This window comes from Plectropomus leopardus, chromosome 24 (genome assembly GCF_026936395.1).
Source record: "Plectropomus leopardus strain MGB_pleo_1.0 chromosome 24, ASM2693639v1, whole genome shotgun sequence".
NCBI lineage: Eukaryota > Metazoa > Chordata > Actinopteri > Perciformes > Serranidae > Plectropomus > Plectropomus leopardus.
The window spans coordinates 18,547,011-18,556,421 of NC_142199.1; the positions used below are offsets into that span (position 1 = coordinate 18,547,011).

The 9,411-nt window shown below is 35.3% G+C and overlaps 1 non-coding gene across 1 annotated transcript; it reads left to right on the top strand.

Moving 5' to 3' along the window:
* The first annotated feature begins 8,903 nt into the window (after positions 1-8,903).
* Positions 8,904-9,022, top strand: LOC148185563 (5S ribosomal RNA). Its single transcript, XR_015775968.1, has one exon. It is a non-coding gene; the product is annotated as a 5S ribosomal RNA (ribosomal RNA).
* The last annotated feature ends 389 nt before the right edge of the window (positions 9,023-9,411 follow it).

Genomic DNA, 9,411 nt, shown 5'->3' on the forward strand with positions numbered 1-9,411 from the left:
CACGTTTTTCTAAGTGTATTTTTTAAAAAATAAAATGGGTTGCAATGTTTCTGTTTTGATTTCTGTTTCATCTTTTTCCATTTATAATGAATTGATCAAATTATTACGACTTAAAAATCTACAACTTTTATTATTTCACAAGACAGAATTATCTGAAATAATTTTTTTTAATAAATGACAGTAATCCTAATATTTACCATTATTATTTCATTCATTATATAAATTCCTTAGTTTGGGTCCCATTTTTACATAGTCCTACTTTATATTTCTATTATGTAACCCTCAGGTCCTCTTTTAAAAAAAATCACATTTGTCCTCTTTAGGCCCTTTTAGGTGACTGAATCATATTTAAAATAATAAAAATGACTTTTTTTTGTCATTAACTTCAGCCTTCACCAAATGTGAATTCATTTTTATCATTCTAACCCACTAAATGCCAGTTTATTTAAATAATGCCACTTTTTTACACAAAAAATGAATTATTTTCTATATGATGAATGCAAAAAGGGTTTTTTTGTGTAGGGATTATTAGTCTGGGACAGCACTTTTTGTGCTATTTCAACAAATACAAAAACCTCACACTCTTAAATAGCTAAAATAGCCTTCATAGAAAATATCAAACATGAAAAATAAATAATACATTTTGAACTCTGAAATGAAATTTATTTCAAACATGTAACAATGTAACATATAAAATACTTGATAAAAACAAACAAAATAGCAACAAAGTGAATATCATAAACCCAAAATTACTTAGTCCAAGTCTCAGGGGCAGCAGGTGCTGCAGAGCATGGAGGTGTGGGCTCTGCAAATGGGCTGTCCACATCTGCAGCAGGTGTTGCAGATCCGCTTGCTACAGAATTGGCACCGTCGCCTTTGCCCGGCCGCTGCTGGCGGGCCATCGCTCTCCTCTGGCTCCCCTCCCCGCGCTGCATTCACGAGAGCAACGCGCTTGGATTTCGGGGATCAGCGGGGTCACCAAGGCTTTCCCCAGCTCCTCCAAAAACAAGCGTCACTTGTGTGTTTCCCTCTCCTTCTACAGTGGATCAAAATGCGTCCATAGGACAAACGCATTGTAAGCTGAAACATCCAGGATGTTGTCGAACATTTTCAGCGCCCACCTCTGTGTCTTGCGCCGGCAACCTGATGGAGGGGAGAAAAAAATTAATATATATCCTTCTTCATCCATTCTTTCTAACAATGCAAGAAATGAGCTATCAAATAATACTATTAATAATAAAATAATAATAAAAAAAATGGCTTTTTCTGCCTCCGGGAGTGACGGCAAGTGTCTGCCCCACTCTGTGCCTCTAATGCCTGCAGCCTTCCCCCTGGAAGCTCCAGTACAGTAATAATTATGTCAATAATGTGTGGATGATTTTAAATAATAATAAAAGCCTACCTTATCAAGATTATCGACATCGCCCTTGTTCCAGTTATAGTCCAATATGATGATGGGCTTTCTGTGGGGTTCATCACTGATGGCTGGTTCACAGTGTTTTGTGCTCATCAGGATGATATTTTTCCCCCGCTTGGGAATGTAGGACACTGCCGTGTGCGTGCTGGCTCCAGCAGCTTCAGGGGCAGCTCGGGCTTGTTCCTGCTCATGGTTCCCACCATGGCAATCCTTCTTCCTAGGAGCTCTTCCCCAAGTGCATAAGACGTGAAAAAATGTCACCGTGTGACCCTCCAGTCCCTCCACCAGCTGCAACACTTTTGCCCTGGTTTACCTCCGGGCGGGCTCCGTCTTGCTTCCCCATGCTAAACGACATCTTCCAGGCATATGAGGTCCAGGCATCGCAGGCGACCCGGACCTTCAAGCCATAACGGGCCGGTTTGCTGGGGATGTACTGGTGAAAGCGGCAGCAACCCCTGAACAGCACCAGCTGCTCATCCACACAGATGATGGCTGGGGTGTACTGGACCGTTTTAGCTTTGATGGGTACACAGGAAATCGCTCCATTCTTTGACAGCCACTTCTCTCTCTTTCCCCCGCTGTGACACCAGGGACCTCCGGCCCCGAGGAGCTGCCGTCAGAGGCAGAGCTGGAACCGGCCTGCTGGGGTAGCTCCCATTCCCGATCGGAGACGGACCTGCTGTCATCTTCTGGAGGAGGATAGAGACCTGGAGGTTGAGGAGGACCAGGTGGCGGTGTGGGCTGGGCTAGGCGGAGTCGCAGAGGCTCTGGAGGGGTCAGGTCGTGCGATGCTGGAAGTCATGGAGCGTCCCCGGGGGAGGGGGAGCATACAGGCCTGGAAGTCTGGGCTTGGCGCTGCATGGGGCGGCCACTCCGGCCACGGTGAGTGGGTCTGGAAGCAGGGGCAGGGGCAGTAGCCATTCCTGTGGCTTGCTCCAGGTTGTAAAGCGGCTGGAAACGTCGCTCCATGTTTGCAGACAGGTAGAAATGCTCAATTCTGGCCCTGACTAAATTTATAACTTCTCAGGTGCACCTGCAAAAACAAATTGAGGCGCCTGGCTGCCTTGTTTATGCTCTCCTCTGCACGGATTCGCTGATTGTTGATTCCCAAATTTTTATTATGATGTAGACATGGTTGCAAAGATCATGTTGATGTAAGGGATTTTTGCTCACTTTTTTATTTTTTCACTTCACTTCACACTTGAATCATAGAAAATGCAGTTAGAACCATTGATTTTACAGACTACATCTCTGTAACTCCTCTGTCTCTATAACCCTGAAAATAGCATTTTTGTAGCATCTAGTGTAACCCATTGTAAATACCATATGATGTCTCTGAAAAAATAAATCATATAAGAAATGAATGGATCAGATGAAAAACACTCAGAACTACAAATTTGAAGGCCTAAGTTCAGGATGTATTCCCAACATAATGAATTTAATGTTTTTTCATACCATGGCTATGAGATACAAAAATAGTGTTTTCTTGGTTTTCATTAATACATTTATTTCAAAACAGATTTCAGTGTGTTTTGGCTACACTTACACTCTCTCTCTCTCTCACACGCACAAACACACTAATTTCTCAATACACATTCACACCAGACTCATCCATAGAACACACCCAAAATAGTTTTAGTTGAAATAATTTATCACACTGGCCTACAGTCATCGTTATATCCTATCAGTGATCACGCGCCATTTCCCCACAATGCATCTCTGCAAAATTGGGAAATGGCGTCATCTGGTGGTGATTTTTATTTTTGCAGTTTTTTAGCCTCTGAATGACAGGGTTTCAGATGAATTAACAGGATTTCCCATTTCTTTTTATTTGAAGAAACAGCTCATACATGTTGCTCTTAATTTGTATACAAATCATCAAGTCTCATCATCAAAGCAGAAAAGGAAAAGAAAATAGGCTAAAATGAAAAAGGAAAGAGAAAGAAAAGAAAAGGAAAACAAAACAACAAAAAATAATCACATAATCACAAAAGCATCAACATTCTCTATCACAGTACTCCTATACAGGTAATCTTGAACCTGAATTGAATTATGTAACATTCTACACTTACATCATAACATTCTATTACTTTAACATTCTACAGTTACATTCCGACATTTTAGAACTGTAACATTCTACACTTACATCATAACAATGTAGAACTGTAACATTCTACACTTACATCATAACATTCTATTACTTTAACATTCTACAGTTACATTCCGACATTCTAGAACTGTAACATTCTACAGTCACATCAAAATTCTAGAACTATAACATTCTAAAGATACATCAACATTCTAGAACTGTAACATTGTAGTTACATCATAACATTCTAGGCCTTTAACATTCTACACTTACATCATAACATTCTACAGTTACAGCAACATTCTAGAACTGTAACATTCAACAGTAACAGCAACATTCTAGAACATTAATATTCTACAGTTACATCTTAACATTGTAGAACTGTAACATTCTACAGTAACAGCAACATCATAGAACTGTAACATTCTACAGTAACACCAACATTCTAGAACTGTAACATTCTAGTTACATCATAACATTCTACAACTTTAACATTCTGCACTTACATCATAACATTCTACAGTTACAGCAACATTCTACAACTGTAACATTCTACAGAGACATCATAACATTCTAGAGCTGTAACATTCTACACTTACATTATAACATTTTATTACTTTAACATTCTACAGCTACAGCAACATTATAGAACTGTAACATTCAACAATAACAGCAACATTCTAGAACTGTAACATTCAACAATAACAGCAACATTCTAGAACTGTAACATTCAACAATAACAGCAACATTCTAGAACATTAACATTCTACAGTTACATCATAACATTCTAGAACATTAACATTCTACAGTATCAGCAACATTCTACAACTGTAACATTCTAGTTACATCATAACATTCTAGAATTTTAACATTCTACACTTACATCATAACATTCTATTACTTTTACATTCCACAGTTACATCATAACATTCTAGAACTGTAACATTCTTCAGTTACATCAACATTCTAGAACTGTAACATTCTACAGTCACAGCAACATCCTAAAACTGTAACATTCTACTGAGACATCATAACATTCTAGAACTGTAACATTCTACACTTACATCATAACAATGTAGAACTGTAACATTCTACACTTACATCATAACAATGTAGAACTGTAACATTCTACACTTACATAACATTTTATTACTTTAACATTCTACAGTTACAGCAACATTCTAGAACATTAACATTCTACAGTTACATCATAACATTGTAGAACTGTAACATTCAACAGTAACAGCAACATTCTAGAACTGTAACATTCTACAGTAACAACAACATCCTTGAACTGTAACATTCCAGTTACATCATAACATTCTAGACCTTTAACATTCTACACTTACATCATAACATTCTACAGTAACGGCAACATTCTAGAACTGTAACATTCTAGTTTTGAAACATTAGTTACATTTCTACTTTGAATATGTGTGTTTTTATTGTTGCCTTTATCTTAATTTCTTTATTATTTATTGTTATTTATATTTGGTCCACTTAAACAATTCCTATCATTACTGTCTGCTCTCTGGACAGCAGTCACTTCAATGTGCTGACATCCATCACTGTGGCCTCTGTCAGCTGTTAATCAGCTGTTATTGAGTTGTATCTGTTTATGTCTTAATTGATGTGACGTATCTGCCACTGAGCAAGTCATTGTGGGTCAGAAAAACATGCTGCTTGCATACTGCTCTCTTTTTACTTTTCAACAGCATGTTTTAGATTGCTGAGTTTTGTTATTTTAGTTTGGGTCGGAGGTTTCCGGTAGTTCAGTTTTCGGTTATGTTTAACATCAGTTAGATTTGTCTTTATTTCAGAGGTAGTTAGGGGGAAAACGCTGAGTCTGACGGCCCTCTGTCTTTTGTTTCTTTCGGCCGGGACCTCCCTCCTCTTATTTGTCTGAGAGCCACTGAGAAAGTATTTTTGAACCATTGTTTGACAGTATTTCTGGTAAACAACATATGAAAAAATATAAATAAAAAACCTTCAATTTGCATTTGAGAAGCTTTATTATTTCTGATGATTTAGAATACATTACAATCATACATTAATTAACAGCCCCACCACTTACCTGTCAACCACTTGCTTCTTAAAAGTAAGGTGCAGGTAAGTAGCAAGTGGTTGCTACTTACCTGCACCTTACTTTACATCCAGTTGCCACTTACCTATAAATCAGCTGCATCTTATCTGTCAACCACCTGCAACTTACCTGCACTTTACCTATCATCCACCTGTATCTCACCTTCCATCCACTTGCACCAGTTGCACCTTACCTTGTGTCTGTCTCAGAGGGACAGAAGATCCGCCTGCTGCTCCAGTTTTCACTCAGCGTCCACAACACGTCGTTCAAATCGCGATGCAACTAAATCGAATTGTGTATTTGATGATTGTAGCTGATATTTCATGATCTTACCGTCACGGTGTGTGTCCGGCGGAAGGCTGCACGCTCACTCACACTCGCGCTCGATGAGAAGCACCTGTCGATCATCAGCCGTTGATCAGCGGTCAGCCAATCACAGGGCCCGCTGCGTCATGACGTCATGCAGCAAACATTCCAATGACGACACAAAACAGCGCGAGTCAATAAATGAGAATAAAAAAAAATGACGTAAAAGTCATTTAAAGGCGCATTGTTGCTCCTGAAAAGGAGTTTTAGGAAGGAGGAATAAATCATTTTTAAAATGTTAAACCTTTTTTTTTTTTTAAAGGAAAACATGATTAGAAGTTAATTTTAAAAATTTAAAAATATCTTAAAGAAGAAGAGAGAGATGATTGGAAGTTAATAATAATTTAAAATATAGTTGAAAATGATTTTTGAGATGATTGGAAGTTGATAATATAAAGGTTGATTTTTTTTAAAGAAGGGAGATGATTAAAAGTTAAAAATATTCTTTTAAAAAAGTTCAGTTATTATTTTTTTAATAATAATCATCAAATAGTTCAACAAATTTTTGGAAGAGTCAGAGGGAGATGATTGGAAGTTCATATTTTTTAAAAATAGTGAAATTATTTTTCTTAAAGGGAAAGAGATAAATTGAATTTAATAATAATTTTTAAAAATACTTTTAAAATATTTTTAAAGAGGGAGATAGATTATTGGAAGTTAATGATTTTTTTTTTTAATTCAATTATTTTTTGTAAAAGGGAAAGAGATGAATGGAATTTAATATTAATTTTTAAAAATAGTTTTAAAATATTTTTAAAGAGGGAGATAGATGATAGGAAATTAATATTTTTAAAAAAATGTTTTAAAGTGAGAGACAGAGATTATCGGAAGTTATTGTTTTTTTTAAATAATTAAATTATAAAAAGTTGAAAATCATTTTAAAAGAAGACAAAGGAGCAATCTTAAGACAAAGTGAGAAACTCCTGCGCACTTTCCTGCTTACTGCTGACATATTTCCTGAGTGAAAAACAACATTTCAGTCTAGCACTTCAGCTATAATTATTATATCAGGTAAAAAAAGTTGGAATTTAGTTTAAAATACATAAAGACAAATTAAGATCAATAAGTAAACAGATCCTAACTCATCAGAAAGTGTCGCTTTGTGACAAGCTTTAATATAAAGTCTTTGTTTTATTTTTATAAAGACTTATTATTTTTTTTATTTGAATAAAGTTTTTTGTATTTGTAATAAGACCTTTTTTATTTTTGTGAAGGCTTGTTTATTTTTGGTCTTTTTTACTTGGATAAAGTCTTGTTTATTTGAATTAAGACTTTTTAAAATATTTGTATATAATCTTTTATTATTGTTATAAGGTCTTTCTCATTAATATGTTTTTTTAACTAAAAAGACTTTTCTTTTAATAAAAGTGTTTTTTATTTCTATTAATATTTTTATTTGTTAAAATTCTTTATTTGTATGTACCTTTGGTAATGTAAAAAGCATTTTTTTATTAGTATAAAGCATTTTTTTTCATTTGTAAAAAGTCATTTTTATTTGTAGTCTTTATATATAAATATCTTTGCAAATGTGTGAATTATGTTTTAATTTGCATTAAATATTTTTGTAAAGTATTCTTTTTAAAAATTGTAAATCTATTTAAAGTATTTTTCCAAATGCATAAATCGTCTTTTTTAAGTGTAGATATCTTTGCTAATTTATGATGTTTATTTGTTAATATGTTGTAAGCGTTGATAGTGGTTTTAATACGTGATAGTGACGTGTAAACTGTGCAGCTTTTACAGATGTTGAGAGTTTAAAGTGTCCATTTTTGAGAATCTGTTGCTTCTTTGGAACAACCCTGATATCTTATTGATTGTTTTCATTGATTATTTGTTGATTGAAATGTCCTTTTGTAAATGGAAACTGTGTTTTGTCCACTGCACATTGTTCAGATGTGACTGAAACTGAATAAACTCAAAAGTTTCTCTCAGTTGAAGCTGAAATGTCCCCAACATGTCCAAAAGAGGAGACACCGTCTCGTACTGGGATGCTGCGTGTAGAGCGTCCGGTTTTAGTCCGTTCTAAAAATCTAAAAATTCCAAATATCAGAGAAAAACATCTAAATTATCTAAATTATCATCTTTATCTAAATGTAGTGGATGATGAAGACAACTCTTGATAAGATGATATTCAAATGTCTACCCTGAAAAAACTGAAGCTTCTTTTCGAGATTCCGTAGATGACCCTTGGGGTCAGCTAATGGACCTAACTGCCACGTTGAACTTACGACTCTTGTAGCCCAACCGACAGTTTGAGTTAACTTACGACTCATTTGGGGCAAGCAGCTGTCAACTGAGCTCCAGCAAAGACTCTAGTTAGTTATGTATTTTGGTATTGATTTATTAATGAATTAATATTCTTTTTAAATTGCTAATTAATTATTAAATCCCCTATTTAAACCGCTACAATGCCAAATTTTTAAATTTGTGCATCCACGCTTTAGACGGTCACATATTTAATTTAATTTCCATCAGGAATCATTCACATCATCTCAATATACATTACTTTGGTTACCTTTCATTTGTTTTATTTCATTTATATGCCGTATTCCTTCCTTTATTTTTTACTCGTCATTTTTTTTGCCTAAACAAAATAAATCATTTATCGCCAAGTCGTTGTCTGTTGATAATATTTCACGAAAGAAACAAGATCAATGTTTACAGGATAAACGGTACAGATTGTGAGAATGATTAATACCTACATTAGAATTTGGATTTTGCACTCTTTAAAGTAAAAGAGGCACCATTCTCCATTTAGGAGAAAAATTTTAAATCATAACAGTATCAAAACATGGTATTACTTTAATAACTGCTACACTTACAATGCTATTTTGTAGTATTTGTTAACAATTCGAAACATATATAGCAAACTTTGGCCACAGAGCTCACAATTTGCAAGTTGGTTGTCTCATCCAACTATAAATAGCCTGTGTGTCACTTGTGATGTTGCTTACGGCCATACCACCCTGATCACGCCCGATCTCATCTGATCTCAGAAGCTAAGCAGAGTCGGGCCAGGTCAGTACTTGGATGGGAGACCGCCTGGGAATACCTGGTGCTGTAAGCTTTTTAGTTCTCGCTTTTCACCAGCAGAGGTGGTCTCAGTCCTGTTCCCCTCTGTGTTCTGCCACTTCCTACCTCTTCAGTACATATTGTTTTTAAAAACATGTTTAAATTCATTAAATGTTCCACATGTTTTCAGTTTAACCCTTCTATGATTCCATTATGTAAAATAAATCAAAATATCACCTCTAATGAATCATGAATCAATTGTGTATACGCCCAAACAGATGAATATGAATAAACAAACAGCTGTTTGATTAACACTTCCTGGAGTTCACACACGAAAAAACATGATTTAAATTTTAGATGCATTCATGAAAACTGTTCATTTGAAAGAAATCAAACTACTAAACACATCTGAGCAATAGTGTTATTATGACTTGTTAATTTGAG